Source organism: Augochlora pura, chromosome 3 (genome assembly GCF_028453695.1).
Source record: "Augochlora pura isolate Apur16 chromosome 3, APUR_v2.2.1, whole genome shotgun sequence".
Classification (NCBI taxonomy): domain Eukaryota; kingdom Metazoa; phylum Arthropoda; class Insecta; order Hymenoptera; family Halictidae; genus Augochlora; species Augochlora pura.
This window is the reverse complement of record NC_135774.1, coordinates 12,728,130-12,746,252: the sequence shown is the minus strand read 5'-3', so window position 1 is coordinate 12,746,252 and position 18,123 is coordinate 12,728,130. Positions and strand designations below refer to the sequence as shown.

Sequence of the window (18,123 nt, the reverse complement as noted above, 5' to 3'; positions counted from 1 at the left end):
AAATTCAAGTCATTCCGTGGTCATGGTACTTTACTCTGTCATTATCCTACTTTGACCGGACGCCGCGGGCGGGACATTCTTGCGCGGTTAGATCGAAAATTATTTTAATCCGGCGATTTACTGTTCCTTGCGCGAGCCTCGCGTCCCGCGGATAACTTTCCATTGGAAGAAACGTTTAGATCGTTCTGTTGCCCCGGCCATTGTTGGGCCGCTCTGTGCAAACGATAATTTATACGCCGATCCTTATCGGCTTTGTATCCATCCATAACATAATCTAACGCGGCGATCGGCAAAATTGATCAATTCACGTCCTAGAACACCGGAGTCTATCTGCCAGGAGCGGCCCGGGCTGCAGGACTGGTCGCAATCGTTGTCTACCGACCGCTCGATCGCTATAAATAGATCGCAGATATTTGTACAAATTTCCCTTTCGAAATCTAGAAAAAAATCGTCGCGACGTCTGGTTCTAAAATCGCGAGGAAATCAGCGGATTTAGAGGGTAACTTCGTGTCGATATTAAAATATGTTCCCGTCGAGATATTTAAACGATCGATAGCTTAAATTAAAGCTGAAAGTGTGTACTTTGTAACAAGTTCATTTCTGTTTGAATTAAATTGTTTTATATTCTATTAATAAATACAAAAACCTAGCGAAACTATTAACGTTGAAAGAGGGTTGAAAATCTGTCAAGATTAAAGTGCTACTTTGAAGCGATTTTTAAATAAATTCTCGCGTGAGTTTTTTAACTTTTAAGTACTTAAATTAAAGCTGAAAGAGCGTAATTTATAACAAATATACTCAAGTCTAAAACAAAATTCTTAATCTTATAGAAAAATTAATAAATCTCGATGTATAGCTCGGAGAAAAATGACTGCATTTTAAAGCATTATTTTATATAAACTTAGAAATATTTTACAAATAATAAAATTACAAAAATTTAATTTACAATCGAAAAAATCACTTTTTGAAAGATCCATTTATGTTCGGATCATCGTACAATCGAAAAGCGCAACGGAGTTAAAAAAAGGTGCATTGCTAGATGATGGATACCGCTAAAGAAATTCTGTAGTGCACGAGGAGTGCATGAAAGAGGCAGTCATTAAAAGTTCTTAGCGGGGTCACTGGCCTTGAGCAGCCAATCACGAGGCCCTCCTACTTCGCTATCTCTCAATTCGCAGCTGTTCCAGGCATCCAATGATGCTTCCGATACTTTCGAGCGCGCAGAAGCTTTCGTTTTTGCGGCGGGAATCTGGACCGCGTTTCGTTCGCCGATCTTTAGAGCGTTATTATCATTGTGAAACATTTAATGTTACAGAGATCGAGTTGTTTCGTATCATAAAAGTTGATGATACCTCTACGAGTCGGCGTTCAATGCAATGTTAATACCTGTCTCTCTGTCTCTGTCTCTGTCCCTCTCTCTCTCTGTTCCACGTTCTCGGCCAGTTGTTTATCCATGGAAAATCGTAAGTCAGAATCGACCTCGTGGCGAGCCTATGCCGGGGCTCCGTCGGCTGTTATGTAACGTAATAATACTTGCGTTCTGCGTAATTGCGGTGTCCTATATTTGGACTCGCCGCCTTCCTTCGTAGCTCGCACGCTCGCGAGATATCGAAAGGAAGAAGCCGCTCGATCGTTGACTCGTCGATGAGGAAAACTTGTACGTGATCGATACTTGACTACTGCAATTTGTGCGTATGAATCAATACGATGAAATTGGAATTGTGATTGGAGGACTCGGTAAACAATCAAATGATGGATAGTATTGACAAAAATGTGTGTGGATTTGTTTAGGATTCTTTACGATTTTATTTAGCAATTTTTATCGACCTTTCTTTAAAACAATCTTTTAAGCGTAATTCTATCTTATGCATCCTTTTTGCATAATTCAGTAAAAAATAAAAATATTAAAATTGTCAGAAGCTAGATGGGTAGGTAACAATACTCTGGGTCCAAATAGACCCAAGCCAAACTATAAAAGTATTACTGTGAAATAAGAATTTCATTAAAAATTGAATAAAGCTGTTCCCAAGTTAAAAATTAGGAAATTAAACAGAGTAAAATGAGCATTTTTATCGAAGAGTGAAATTAATTATAAATTTATCCTAATTTTCAAAATTAGAAAATTGACTCAGAATATAATCAATTAAAGTTTTTAATCATAGAACTAAATCACAGCTGAATGACAAGCTAAATTACAACTTTCACTTGGAAATTAAAGAACTGAAAATTGCATAAAGAATATTACCAGGTCGTTCACAGTGATAAATAAAATTAGAAATAAATTAGAACAGGACCCACATGGAACAATTCCAATAAAACATAGATAACTCGCTCATTAATATCAATTTTCCTCTGACTAGCCTGTAGACGCCACGTTCCACGTGACACTCAGAATTTCCTGAAATTCCCATAAATATCAGTGGACGATCGCCGGCAGCTTAAGACCCCATAAAAGCTTTCCACAGGTCATAAAGGCGACGTGTATTCGGCGAGGCGGTCTTAATCAGCCGTTAATCGGCGCGTTTCACCGGACGGTTTCGCGCGAACCGTTTAATTGAATTGAGGTAGGGGGGAGGGGGGAAAGAGAGCAGGGCTTATGGGGGTGATGGTTTGAAATTGAGAAATGTACCGCCGCCGGTCACGAGAGAGCCGGGTTTCCTATACCCGGCTAGTCACGACCTCGTAACTATTTCGTTGCGCGATCATGTGCGCGCCGCGTTCTCGTTGTTCCAAGCTAATTGGTACAAATTAAAACTGGGTCGAAATTGAGGGGCAGCCTCTCGAGCAACGACAACAAAGGCCGTTCTGCTGAATTGTCCTTTTTTATACGGAGCGGCCATTCACGACGCTAAATCTTGTGACGCAAAGGCAGAAGAGGATCGCAAGATTTGGATAACGCGGGCCTTTCTTCTCGAAGTTAATCCCTCTTAATTCTTTTGCAGATCGCATTCTGCTTTTTGTAATTCGTCCTTTTATAAATCACGCGCACCTTTTGTAGTCTAGATTAATTCTTTTGCAGGCTGCGTTCCCCTTTTTATGATACAAATTAATTGTGTCGTAGATCGTGTTTATCTTTCCTGCAGTTTAATTTAATTCCTTGGCAGATTTTATGCAGCCTTTGCAAATAAAATGAGCAATTTCGAAGACAATTTGGCAATTCTTTATACAATTTTTTCATTTAACATTAAAACTAATTTTTAAGAATTATTTACAAAATGTTGTTCATTATTGAACACTTTGAGCGCCGCATTAATCAAATGAGGATGACACTAATTTCTGACTAATTTTGAAAATTCATTTTTATTGTAATATATTTGAATAAATTGAATTTGGCTAGAATGATTCGGATGCAAAAGAGTTCTAATATCACCCCGTGTAATAAATATTAACTTTCTAATTTCGTGTTAAATATAACACGTAGTTTATTACAGACAATTACAAGTGGCTGGATTTCATATAGCAACAGGTGTATAAGACTGCCGTTAATGGTATTTGGAAGAAGCGAATACAGAAGAAGCCTCCTTAAACGAGAAAAATCATGCTCGTTCTTCAAGGTCTCGCCTACGTATCCGAAAAGGTCTTAACCCCCTGTCATCAACAGTTAGCCGACTAAAATCGACTAGAAATGACTCGTCACTATCACAGAAAAATACGCGGAGGCACGGCTACCTTGAGCCACCGTCGTAATTAACGCTGAAAGAAAACGTCCAGGGACCCCGGACTGGAATTATTGGCAGCGAATAGATCTCTCTGTCAACGGTCGGCTACACGGCCGGCTCCTAACGGGCCAGGCATATTGATCGCCTGCCGTAAATCAGGATTTGAAACAGCGCCGACGTCGCCTCCGGTAATGTTTATTACAACGGATTTCTCACGGAATAAACAATAAACGGGTCCCGGGCGGCATGGTGTATCGATAATATATCGATGCTCGGGTAACAGTTAAGTGAATTAGCGACGGCAAATTGTTTTCCAATCGTCGGGAATCGAAATACGGTTATTCGTCCTGATCAAGTGATAATCCGCTCTTCTTTGATCCCGGGGCGGCGGCGAATTTAATTAATTCCGCGAGTATAATAACAACGCGGCGAATACACGAGGTGTCACGAAACTCTTCGATCCGCGTTTTTGTTTGATCGCTCGAACGGTCCCGGCCGGAATTCTACAATACCACCCTGTGCATTGTTCCGTTTTCCGAGGCGGCCGGCAAAAATTGTCGGCGGTCGCGGAACGCGAATAAAAATCCCGGCTGTCGTATATTTACCCGCGAAAAAGGGTAAAACTGTATGGAGCCGCGGTTTCACCCGTGTAAAAATTTCATTTGCCGCACGAGGAATCCCGTTTTTTCGTGCACTTCGCCTCGAGTGCGGACCGGCCGTATTTGTATAATGAGTTTTCCGCGCGCTGTTTATAGCACAAAGGTGAAAGAATGCTCGTAAATTGTGTATTAATTCGCGAACGTTGAAGGGAGCCGCCGCGGCTTTTGTGTTCGAGAGTGGCTCGGTTTAGCCGACGGAAAATCGTCTCGTATTAGTTGTGGCACGGTGTGCCGCGGGTACTGTGAATAAGTATTACGCGAGGTCGTTCGAAATACCAAATTTAATAAGTGCCGCGAGGGAGTCGTGTAAACCGTACGGGCACATACATCGTCGCTCATTTATTATTGATATTCGACAATCAATAACCGCCGAAAGATTTCTTCTCATGAATAAATAGGAGGATAATGCCGTGCGTTCGGGGTCGGGGACGCCGTAGTCAATGACGGACGATCCCATATTATTGATCGTCAGATGAATATCCGACCACGGGACGTCGCGCAGTCACCGCTTGTAAATCGGCTTGTCAGTCAATAATGATTGGCAGAACAACATAGCCCCCGCGCAATTTTAGGTCTAACGTCGACCGGTGCCCCCAGTCGTAATTCGACTTGTTAAGCGAAGCCATTAAGAACATGCAACGGCTTGTAAGGACAAGATGCGGCTTCGATCGAGCCTCTTTTCTTGATGGATACGTTTACGAGAAACACGAAATTGTATTCGAGTTGATATTAATGAATATCGAGGATAACGTTTAAATTGATTGTAAAATGTATCTCCGGTGGAATGTGTTAATTTTCGAGGGATCGAATCGAAGCTGGAATGTCGGGCTACGCGACAGGTTTATTTCAATTTCAAACAAAACTCGAAATTCAATTGGAACGTCGATCAATTTTTAGCTATAGTTTGGAGCAGAATTCGTCGATCGAAGGGTTCATTTGACTCGGTTTTAAAATTGGTTTTTGTGAGGACTTTTTTAACTTTTGAAGACTCAAATTAAAATAGAAAGAATGTACTTTGAGATAAATTCAGTGAAATTTTGAAGAAAATTTTAGATCATACTAAAATACTAATAAATTTTAACGTTTTATTCGGAAAGTAATTGATGCATTTCGAAGTGTTACTTTCAGTCGATTTTAAAATATGTTCTCGTAGGAATTTTTTAACTTTTGAGGGCTCAAATTAAAGTAGAAAGAATGTACTTTGAATCAGATTCAGTCAGATTTGAAACAAAATTCTAAATCATATTAATATATCGGTAGACCATGATATTTAAATCAGTGAAAAATTAAGGTATTTTAAAGGGCTACTTTGAATCCATTTCAAAATAAGTTCTCGTAGGAATGTTTTAACATCTAATGGCTCAAATTAAAGTAGAAAATATGCACTTTGAAACAGACTCAGCCAGATCTCAAATAAAATTCTAGATCAATGTTAATTCTATCAATATGAATCAATAGATCGTGATATTTAAATCGATGAAAAATTAAAGCATTTTAAAGGGCTACTTTGAGTACATTTTAAAATAAGTTCCCGTAGGAATGTTTTAACATCTAATGGCTCAAATTAAAGTAGAAAAAATGTACTTTAAGACAAACTCAGTCAGATCTCAAACAAAATTCCACATCATTTTATAAATCATTTGTCTTTGCAAAAAGGTACACAGAGTCACAGAACACCGTGCTCGCACAAAGGCAGAAGACTATAGGCTCAAAACTTTGACAATACCTTTGGCATCGGTTTTTTCCTTCGCCGTAACGCTGCAGCCTCAGTTTTGAGTATGCGAGCCGACTCTTTTGACCGCCATTAGTGTGATTGAACCCGAGAAGAAAGGGGATTGTTCCGTATATGCGGAACACCGTGCACCGTGCACAGAAGTTTGGGTAACGACGAGGCCCGTGCGAACGGACACGCGAATAACTTTGCTCGTGACCCGGTTCCCCGTTGTGTTTGCCTACTTGGTGTAATCCAGTGTTAGGGATCCCGTTTACAATGCAAACAAAATTAATCCGGCAATTAGAGGTGCCCGGGCATACCATAACTGAATTCACGGGGATCCGCAAATAGGAAACATTTGCGCAAGAACTGTTTGTCGTTCTTCTTTGGTGTCCGCGTAACTTCGCGTGATGCTTAGGACAATTTAGGAAGGAAAAATATCTTCGTTGCTCGAATGCATCATTACTGCATTGCGGATTGTATGCAGTTATAGCAAAAACCGAATGTGAAATGATAAGAACATTTAAAGAATAGATATTGACGTAGCATCTTAAAATTTTTAAAATTATTAAAAGCGAAAATAAATGTCTTCCTGACTATAGTACCTTTCAATCGATGCAGGTAATATTGAAAACCAAATGTGAAATAATCATAACATTTAAAGAAATTTTAGATATTGTCGTAGCATCTTAAACTCGTTAAAATTATTAAAAGCAAAAATAAATGTCTTCGTGACTATGGTATCTTGTATTCGATACAGGTAATATTTATTTTACATAAAAATCCGCAGCCTAGTCATTACAGTGACAATAAAGACCGCTCGTACCGTGTCGAAACATTTGCATCGTGTAAAAGGAACAATAGAATACATCAGCGCTAAACACAGCCTTCTGTTCGCGGTGATCACCGTCTACACATGGTGCTCGCATTAAGTCCATTTTAATTAAGAGAACAGAAATATCTACTTTCTCGCAAAGCGCCATTACAATGACAGACATTACAAAACGTTCGCCGAACCGTTTCTTGTTCTTCTTATCTATTCATTTGGTCTCCACGTGTTCGCACGGGGTCCATTTTAATTAACGAAAGGCAGACATGCTTTTTCTCTAAAGCGCCGTTACAGCGACAGCTATCCGGACAAAGGCAATAAAAGATAGGATAAATGATCCAGTAAATAACACGACCGGCCTGGTTCCGGGGCAAAAGGACCAATCGCCGCGGCTGAATTAAAAGGCAGCGAACTAAAACGAGAGCCGGGTCCAGCGGCGGGAAAAGTGTTTGATTCATGAACTGCGCGGAGGGACAACCGGCGGCCGAAGCGCGTACGGGTGCAAATCGAATAAAAAGGGACAAGGCGCACTGACAAAGCCGGTCGAAACGTAAAAGTTCTTAACAAGTCCTGTGGCGAGTAACTGTTTTCGCTGGCAGCCACACCTAGCAATTTCACGTGCCGCGAGGCTGCGGCCGCGTATCATCGATCCTCCGCGACTCGCGCGGGCCGTGGGACGCGCGGCATTAAAACGGGCGGCGTCGTCGTTTCGACGGGCGCCGCCGAATCGGTTCCCATGCGTCCGCGATCACCGTCGTCGGTTTCTGTCGATTCCTCGCGGCCGATTCCGCCGAATAAATTCCGCGCCTGCCCCCGGCTCTCTTCATCGCCTTCCATTATGAAACATGAGCGGACTAGGAAGACGAGGAACCTCCGGCCGACCGGCTGAAAGGGCATTAATCCTCGAGCAAATTCTCTACGCCGTCGATTACATACTTTCGGGACACGCCTCGTTATGCGCGTTATACATCAGCCCGACGTCGTTCCATCACTAACCAGCTTCGTTGTCCGGCGAGGAGAAACCTCTCTCTCTCTCTCTCTCTCCCTCTCCGTAGTAGAGCCGAGACACGCGAGCCGCCTCGTGTTTTTCGCATCGCCGGCAATTTAGCTGAATTAATGACCGCAACCGCGTGCACGGGGCCCCGATCGTCTCGATCCATGAGCCAACGACGGGGAAATTATTATGGGGGATGCATGGAACAGTGATCGGGGTTGTCAGCTCGTGGTCACGACCGCCGGCCGATCTAATGTCCGCTTAATGATCTCGCGTTCGCCGCATTAGCCTCCCGGTCGGCCTATAAATAATCCAGTGTTTGTTCTCGGAAATTGCTGATCTATTTCCCATCCGCTGCCGCGCCGCCGATTTCTTGCTACGATACTCGGACGCGGCAATATGTAACCGGTGATTTTTCAAACGGATGCGCTGAATTTCACGGAAGATCGTCGATCGTGTACGGCTCGGGCGTACCGGTTCTCTCTTATTGCGTTCTCTGAGCACCGTAAGATATCGTCGCGTCTCGACGGGAAGTCGTTGGATTCATTTATTCGGTCGAATAGGTATTGACGTGGTAACTGCAGAAAGGTTTAGGATACTCGATATTGGTCATTTTAGAGAGGTTTCGTGTGGATATTGGTTTTGTGGTTTTTATTGATCTTATTGTAGGTCGTGTTTAGTGTTTCGAGTTTGAAATTCGTTGTTTCGCTGCATTTAGTCGTCTTTTTGCTATTCAAATTCATTCGTTTTTAATGAAGTTGTTTATGGTAAAATTCATATTAAGTTTGGAAAGCGCGTGAATTTTTATAAATGATTATTGCAGACTATTCGTAAATGGATTTGTATCATTTTGTAAACAGATATATAAATTCGTATCAAATTCGTTAGAAAATTCATATTAAATTTAAAAATTGTAACAGGATTCATATCATACTTAAAAATTGTAGAAAAATTCATATGGTATTTAAAAATTGTAACAGGATTCATATCATACTTAAAAATTGTAGAAAAATTCATATGGTATTTAAAAATTGTAGAAATATTTATATCATATTAAAAAATTGTAGAAAAATTCGCTTGGTATTTAAAAATTGTAAAAAAATTCATATCATATTTAAAAATTGTAGCACAATTCATATCATATTTAAAAATTGTAGCACAATTCATATCATATTTAAAAATTACAGAAAACTTTATATCATGTTTAAAAATTGTAGAAAAATATCAATTATATTTAGAAATTGTAGAAAAGTTCAAATGGTATTTAAAAATTGTAGAAATATTCATATCGTATTTAAAAATTGTAGAAAAATCCCTACTAAATGAAGAAATTCTAAATATAGAAAATAAACGAAGTTTTATATATAATTATCGCGTATCTTATTTTTCCAAAGCGACGCTCCGCTAGAAAACAGTAGCATCGCTCGCAACCTCCTCCAAACAAATTGTTATGCTTAGACAGCGTTTCCTAAACTTCGTTCATTCTAGCAAAGACCAAAATTTGCATGCAGCAAATTCGCATAAAGCGAGTCAGGCAATAGCCTCGGGTGACTTTCTCCCGAGTGGTTCGCCCGTGAGTGTTCCCATGGGCAAATTTCTGGTTGTCGCGAAGCGTTTGTCCCGCGGAAAGAGAACAAGCAAGACGAACGCTGCGTCGCCGCCGACGTTCCGCGTCGCGTGTCCCCGGCGTCGCCCTTGGGGGCAGCGTGATCGCTCCCCCGGGGCAAAGAGTGGCTCGTTGCCTAACACGCCGGAGCCGCGCCGATTCCGATACCGCTGATCCGCAGATAAGAATCACAATGGCTTAACCAGCGGCGCGCGGCGAGGTACGACCTTACGTAATTCGATCATTTGCATCGATGATGCATCGCGTCGTGAATGGATCCGTATCGCGATTTGAATGCCGCGTTATCGGGGACAGGGAGGCGACGACGATAATTATGCGAGCCGCGGACCTGATCGCGGACGAGATAACGGCGCGGAGGCCGGCGTGCGAAACGATACAAATTCCGCGCGTCACGAGCGAACCGTCGATTTCGATCGGTTCAATAACGGGGAATATTCGCTGGCTAATCCCCGGGCCCAGGGCGCAGAACGCCGCGACACGTTTTCGGTGATCCATGGCGCGGCCGGGGGCCACGCCGGACGCCATTACTCGAGGCGCGTGCTTTTAATACTTTATTCGGACTGGTTTCTATGGGCGATACCATCGGAATCGCCGTTTCGGCCGACAAATACCGCCGAACCGAACGGACCGATCGAGGGAACACGGCCGTTCGGATGACAGGGCCGTTACAGTGACAAATTCCCGCGACCAACTTTGTTCTACATGCTGGACACAACCATTTGCATCTTTAGTGCGTGTATTCGTTTTTTCTCCCCCTGGATGGGAACAACATCGTGGCGAGGAATACTAGGCGCTTAAAATTCGAGAGAATTTCGTATTTACTCGGAACGTTCGTTCTCGGTACACGATAAATTTTATTTATAAATGATGTATTGTTGTATGATATTGTAAGGGAAGGAACGAAACGATTCATTAGTGTGATCATTGTAAAGTAGCTTTATGCATTCACTTTGGATAACAACGTACAAAGTAATTAGCAGGATTATTCATTAGCCTTTTGTACTCGAGGCTATTTTAATCTCAGAATGCATTTGTTTCGAATTATAATATTTCCATTTGTTACGATTGTCTTTATTTGATATACCATATGAAATTAAACGTATTTATTTATAGAAGACTTACTTAATTTATCTAATTTAAACACAGTTAATAAGGTGAATATTTTTTGAAAATAGCGTAGCAATTTTTAGCATCGCATCAAAGTCGTCACTCCACTGGTAAGGTTTAATTAATTTCTAAATTAGTAATAATTATTTATGCTTGCTCTTTATTGCTTTAAAAAGAATGCTAAAACAGTGAAAATTGTAATAGCATTAACAAAAATAATATAAATAATTAAGAACTAAAAATAATTGCGAATAATAGTAATGGCAGAATAAATAAAGTTTCGATGAAGCAAAAGACACTTTATTTTTATTCAATCATTTAATATTTATTAACCCTTATCACTCCAACCAGCAGTAAAACTGCCAAGCTTAAGCCATTGTTTAGCGTTCTATAAAAAATCTTGTAGGGTAAAGGTCAATATTTTTATTAATATTTATAAGTCCTATTTAATTCTTCCTTGCGATAAAAATAGTTTAAAGGAAAATGATCCCTTTTTTATTTCGTGAAAAAGAGGTCACAATTGGGCGTGGCTTCGTGGCCCTCGTTATCAAAAGGTGTCGGCGCAGTGTCTCTCGAAAAATGACCGATTGCCACACTTCCTCGGAGCGGTCGATCTACTATGCACGTAAGAGGAACTTTCCAAGACACGCGTTCGATACGGGAAACGTTGTTCCGACAACCGGCTGCTGCTATCTAAATAATTGGCGCGACTAATTGGCAGGCTCGTTTCTTCCTTCGAGTTCTCACGAGCGTTCGCGAACGTGAAATTATGGAGTCCGATAAAGGAGCGACTAATTGGAAGACTTTCCACTAATTAATATCGATATTCGTACGATATCTTTCGATCGACTCGACGGGAATCGATGGTTCTGGTTTAGCGATGCTTTCGCGTGCCTGGCATTCGATACCCCGCCATTGTTGTTCCATCTTAGAAACTGGAAGTCAGAACTGCAATTTATATATATTGAAAATTATTTGACGATGATAGCTGGTTAAAAATTTTCTTGCTTTTGGATCGTAAAATTTTTGGAGCAGAGAAAATTATAATATGAAGCAAAAGTTAATATAGAAGAGCAAATAAAACAATTCTTTCATAGTGATATAATTAAAGATAAACAAGTGAAACAATTTTTAAAGAATAATTTTGTAAAAATTTTTCGATGAATGGAGAGCAATTTTTGGAAGATTATTTTCCTATAATAATAAGATTGATAGAAGATAAATAGGATGAAGAAATATAACAATTTGAGTGCAATAATTTCTTAAAAAATACTTGGTGAAAGACAAATAAAAAGTATATCTTCCATCCCAATAATTTTTCGAGGTTAATGCAACCAAAGACGAACGCATCAATTTCTTAAAAATCTTGAAACCGATGTTTAACAAATAAATCAACGTTTACGTAATAGTTTCTTCAGAGGCAAACAAATAGACTCGTTTTTGCACAATACTCTTCCGAAGTCGCCGCGCTCTAAACCAAATAAATAGTTCCCTCCCCGCGTAATGGTTTCTCGACGATGCTGTGATCAAAGTCAAACAAATAGTTCCACTTTTGCGGAACGATTTCTCGAAGCCGTCGCGATCAATGCCAAACAAATCGTTCCATTTTCGCGCAGTGTTTCCCCGCAGCATCTGCGATCCCAAACGGGTGTTGCGATTTTGGACAATGGTGTCTCGAGAGCTACCGCGCGATAAATAAAATCAGCGAGGTACACTTTTTTCGACCACCCAGCAGCGATCGGTATCTGCGATTCCGCAGGTCGAGACCCCGGGTCAGGAATAAATCTCGGGTCCCCGGCGGATTCCCGGATTCCTTCGGCAACCCCCCGGAGACCGTCCGTGCGCACGGCTCTCCAGATTCCCCTGTTTAGATAATCACGGTGTCGTGTTTTCGCCCGCGGCATCTCCCCCTCCATTTATAGTTAGTTAGACGGAAGAAGGTGAGACACACTCCTAGATTGAAGATCAGACGTGCTGCTGCCTAAAGCACGCGGGCTCCCACCAGCCGTAAGAAGAGGCTCGTTATTATAGTCGGATACTCAAAGTAAGATGTCGTCTTCAGGGCTGCCTTCTTTTTTGGTACGTCGCCGTCGTCTCGCGCATGTTAAGTTCACCCTCTCTCGCGGGAATTACTCTCGACGGTGCGCGGAGCTATCAGTTTATTAAACAGCGCCGGCTAGGCCGCGGCCACGGATTTTTCCTCGTTGACAGTCGGCGGATCTATAAAGATACCGATCTACATTCGCTCAGACGAAGTAATTGGCATCCTGATCGCCGATGGCGAATTATACTTCACGAATTATCCCGGTGTTTTAAGCCACTCAGATTTTAATCTCACGACTTTGTTAATTTTTCTTTTATTGTGCAAGTTCGAGGTTTCTGCGAAGTTTAATTATCCGTTAATTAATAATTGGGCAACTGTATCATTGTATTACTAGGTTTTTAATGGGTACAGTTTATGTTAGGAATTTTATCGAAATGGTAATTGTGTGTATCATTTTCAAAGTATTTTTAAATATTTTGGTAACATGTTTATTTTATTTTTGATAATATATTGATAAATAATTAAATCGATGTTTAGATTGCTATGACACTGCGATCGGAATAATAATCAGCGTCTTTATATACACATTTGTTTAAGATTAAAAAATTAGTTATAATAAGTATATATTCTATATATTTTATTATACTAAAATCTATCGATACTTTTATACTAAATAAATATGCTATAAATATACTGTACACTGTCTCAGAATTTTCGTAGCCAAAATCAATAACAATTTCGATTTCGTACCAGTCATACTTTTTATACGAAATTAACCCTTACCGGTAAATATTATTTATATTACCTAAAACCATAAAACGTCGAAATTTTCCCCGACGCGTGCTTTTATTGCGCTCTAAGCCGCGGATAAAATATCGCGTATCGCCGTCGCGGTAAAACACATTTCGAGGCGTACTAAATTTTCGCGGCGACGCTGCCGCCTGAAAGCGTTCAGGAAGCCGTTCCACTTACCACGGCGAAGCGCTACGTTTTCGCGCGAACGTTGTCGCGATAACTTCAAGGACCCGCTATCTCATCGCCGGCTATCCTAACGCGCGGCATGTTTTTTTCGCGAAACTGTTCCATCGCGTCGATCCATCGTTCTCAACGGCGCTAGATGGGGAGGGGGGAAGGCGGCCCGTCATTGTTCGACTGGGACAAACGATGAGTGACGATCTGATAATGAGTGCGTTCGCGTGCTGCGCCGGGCCGCCGAGACTCCCTATAATTAATTAACGACGAAAACCGGGGGTAGCGTTGTTTCTCGGTTACGGTGTTTTGCTCCGGCTCCGTACACACAGAGGCCGGGCCGATGCGCGGCCTTAATTAATTCACCGCGTCCAATTTGCCGATTGACGCTCGACGCCCCATTACAGTTACGAGAATTCGACCCGGCCTGTTATGACTCCCGGGCAATTACCGCTAATTAAGTATGCCGGTGACGGCGCGGCCAATGCGACGCGAATTTCATACGGCGGGCTTCCTTTCCTGGATCAGCGGACGCCTTGGCACGGATCTAATGCTTTCTGGACTGCCGAAGAGAGCCGTGCGTTGATTAATCGCTTTGGACGTGACCGTTCGTGATTGACCATTACTATGCTAAATGTAAACTGTCGAGTGCGACGTACGAAGAGGGTATAAGAGTTTTGTGCCTTTTCTTTTTAATGATTTTACGAGAATTTTATGAAGGCTGAGAATTTGGGATGATTTTAAATTCTGTAGGTGATTTTAATGTTTTGTATTTGATTTGCACGTTTTGTAAATTTATAAAGGAGACATCAATCTATTGGATAGAAAAAGGAGCAAACCATATATAAGTTATATGTCATGAGGATTAGAATATATGTGGATAAGAGTGTAGAGTGTAGATAAGGTCATTTGTGTTTTTAGTAATAATATAGATTTAGATTAGTTTTCAGAATAATAGATATAGATATAGACCATATAAAACAGTCAGAGGAAATTCTTTATTGCACTTATAATCTTCTTTTAAGATTCTTATAATCCTCTTTCTAATATTTCTTATCATCTTCTTTATCATACTTTAGATTATCTTTCTAATATTTCAGATTATCTTTGTCATATTTCAAACCATCTCTCTAATATTTCTGATCACTGTCCTTACTTTCAATATCTGTCCAACATTTCATCCTTGTCTTTCTTTTATCACAAGTAGACCACGAATATTTATGTATTCCTGACATGCAAATATTTCAACTGCAAGTAAACGTATAAATTAACAAAGTATACCAGCACCTTTATTTTCTCTTTACATGAATAATCCTCTAGTCACCGAAGAAATGTATTCTTCGATTCTAAAAGTTTTACAACGAGAATTGCATAAAGAACAATAATCTAACGATCAAAGATAAATAATTTACTGCATAGATCCATGATCCAGGACTGAAACAACCGCAAACAAAGGCGCGTAATGCTCTCGTCTACCTTCCGTGCGATTAGGAGCATGAAAACAGAGATTCTCTCGGGTCTAAGAAGGCACAGGATGATGGGGGGTTGGAGCCAATCGAGGGTGAAATCACGCAACACATGGTGAATGTCGATCGTGCCGTGCGGGTCAACGATTGGTCGATCAAGTTCAGCAGCCAGTTAACCGACTGTTAGCCTGCTGTCGTCCCCGCTAACGACTTAATGACGGGAATTCACCACTTACGGGGCTCCTCCTTTTCTCCTCTTTCAGCGGGGGCCCCGACGCGCGCGCGTCTTCTACGCGATGGTACGAGCCAGTCAACGGTCAAGTAACAATGTCGAAAATTGGCCGACCGTCTCCATTAACCTCCGCTAAGTGCCACGGCTTGCAATTACCCCGGCGAGGAAATAAATTTGTGCCTGGCAAATCGCGGGCCCGTGTCAAGTGTTAAGTGGGCTCTGCTCGCCTTCGAGCGGGCTCGCGTCGACGATGAAAACCGTCTCGAGGATCGCGATTTTCCGTATACGTTTTTTTTTTCCGCGCGATTTCGCCACGGTCTCGCGAGAGAGCAAATCTCGCCGGTTTCGCCAGAGCCGGCGAAAAATAATTCGCGGAATGCCTCTATTCGGAAACAGCGAAATCAATTTGCATGAACACGGTAACCACGAGTGACATACGACATTCATTAAAATCGTGTCGCGATCGAGACCGAAAAATTCGGCGTACGATCGGGAACATGCATCACCGGGTTGTGGCAAGAGCCCCGACTGTCTAATGTAAATGAAATGCTAATTGCGCGCCAGGAAAAATTCTACGGGCATTTCCAGGCGGTTCGGTCGCGGCATGTTGGTACAATGTCGATGTTAGAAAATCTTGACAGATACTCTACACCGATCTGGAAATAGCAGTTTATCTTGGGAGTTCTTTCGGTTAACGCTTTAATGCACATACATCGACGCGTGTCACGCCGGAACTGTAAGTCAATTTTTAACGCGTCCAGCGCCGCCCGTTTTTAACTAACACTTGCAATGCATTGAACAAACCGAAGTTGCCAGGATTTTTGGGATATCGTCCACTTTTAAACCGCGACAAGAAAATATTTTCTTATTACGTAAAAGTATTATGCTTTCCTGACCATACTAAATAGTCAATTGTAATCAATTGGTAAAGGATAACGTTTCTTCAACGACCGGTTATTTCGATGGAAGCTGTTCTGTAGATTTAGCGTTAAGGAGCCTATTGTGATTTTCCCTCGCGAGTCGGAAACGAAGCAAACTTTGGGGACAGCCGATGCCTCGTTATTCCAGGTAACAGTGACGTCGATATCGATGCATCGGTCCGCTCGTTTACGTTGGTAACACGGTTTCCCATTGTGCAGCGTCTCGATAAAGATCGATCCCTCCCCGGGATGACGGAATTCCCACTGTTGGCGCAGTCCCGGCGGTTCTCTTCCGGGAATAATACCCGTTGGTCCCTCGATCGCGTCTCATAATACTAGGAAATTACATTACAGCCAGCAGCTACCGTCTTACGGATAATTGTTGGGCTCTCGAGCTTAGCGACAACGGCGTAGCATCCGCTCGGTCCTCGACCGAACGATCTTCCCCCACGGCTTTCGACTCGCCTCGGATCTTCAATCCGGAAGGGTATTTTTTTCACCTCCAATTAACCCATTGCACTACGATTCCTTTCGCACCGCGTCGATCGACACTTGTTTGCCTTTAATATTTTTAATAACAGGACCCGACAATTTTTGTTCCTTCTATTATCGGGTTGGCAATTAAGTGATTGCTGATTTTGTTAATAGAGATGGTCTTAGCACATTATTTGCTATATTAACGTGTTCAAAGTAATTAAGTTATATTGTTTTCTTACTGGCTGTACTTTCATCTTCAATTTAGTAAGAAATTTGTATCGATTAGTTATTTAGTTTCGTTTTTATCACTGTTTGAAGATGGGAGGACAAGAAACGCAATTTAGACATATTTAATTACATTATTTCCAAAGATGCAAGCATCGCAAGCACGAATTTTATAATATATACAGTATATTAAAATGAAGCCTTGAAAGAAAGGCAGTGTCAAAATTGATTTATTCAATTGAATAAACTTATATTCTTAAGCAAAAGAATTGAATTTTCCTTCTTATTTTGAATCCGCAATTACTTTGTTGCCAATCCAATATTTTTATTTACTTTCGTTTCTAAACTCTGGCAACAAATGAATTTAATTTCGATTTAGGGAAAACGAACAATGTCCATATTTTAATATATCTCGCATGAAATCTGTATCACGAGTCAGAATCGTCATTACAGCGCAAGGGGTTAAAGGCTCCCGGGGATCGACGACGCTCGCTCCGTGCCCCTCGAATACCCCTTTCCGGCGGTGGCCCCCGGTCAAAGCCGCTCCGCGGCAGGAATTCGCCGCGCGGACAAATATCCTTCTTTATCCTGAATTCATTAACCTTTTACGAGATTAATTATTCGTGACGGTCAATTTCTCGTCGGGCCCCGTGCGGACCGATGAAAACCGAACTGGTTCTTTCGCAAGAATAACGAAACGCCCGCGGATTTACATAATTAAACAGTCATTAAATTATGGCGAGCGATTTTTCAATTCGCTAGCGCCGACGACGGATAGAGAGGCCTGTCGGGGAGATCGATCCCTCGTCCGCGCTGTCATCGCCGCGGTCTCGAAAGGCGAGGGACGAGAAAATTTGCATCTTTGTGCACCGGCTGCCGCGTCGGGCCAATGTTTGCCTTTGATTCTTGTTTGCTGGTCTGGCGAAATCCCTCGGCTCTGCCCTGAATAATTAACGTTTCAATAATGTCGACGGATGAAGATGATCCCGGCCCCGCTTGACAAAAGGTCGCCTTTTAGAAGAACAATCTCTTGACGGTTCCGAAATCGATTTGTCTCGGGGGAAAACTCTGCGGCGAGAAACACCTGTCGGGATTTTCGTTGAGAATAATCGGAAAATTAAGGTAAATCTTCCAGATTGTTTCTATTAAAAAATCACGTATTTAAATCATGAAGAGATTTTCAAAATAATCGAATTTTCTT

The 18,123-nt window shown here is 41.6% G+C and overlaps 1 protein-coding gene across 6 annotated transcripts in view; it reads right to left on the bottom strand.

The window, feature by feature from the left end:
- Positions 1-18,123, bottom strand: part of By (focal adhesion protein tensin) — a 303,833-nt gene that overhangs the window by 226,794 nt on the left and 58,916 nt on the right. The window lies entirely within an intron of this gene.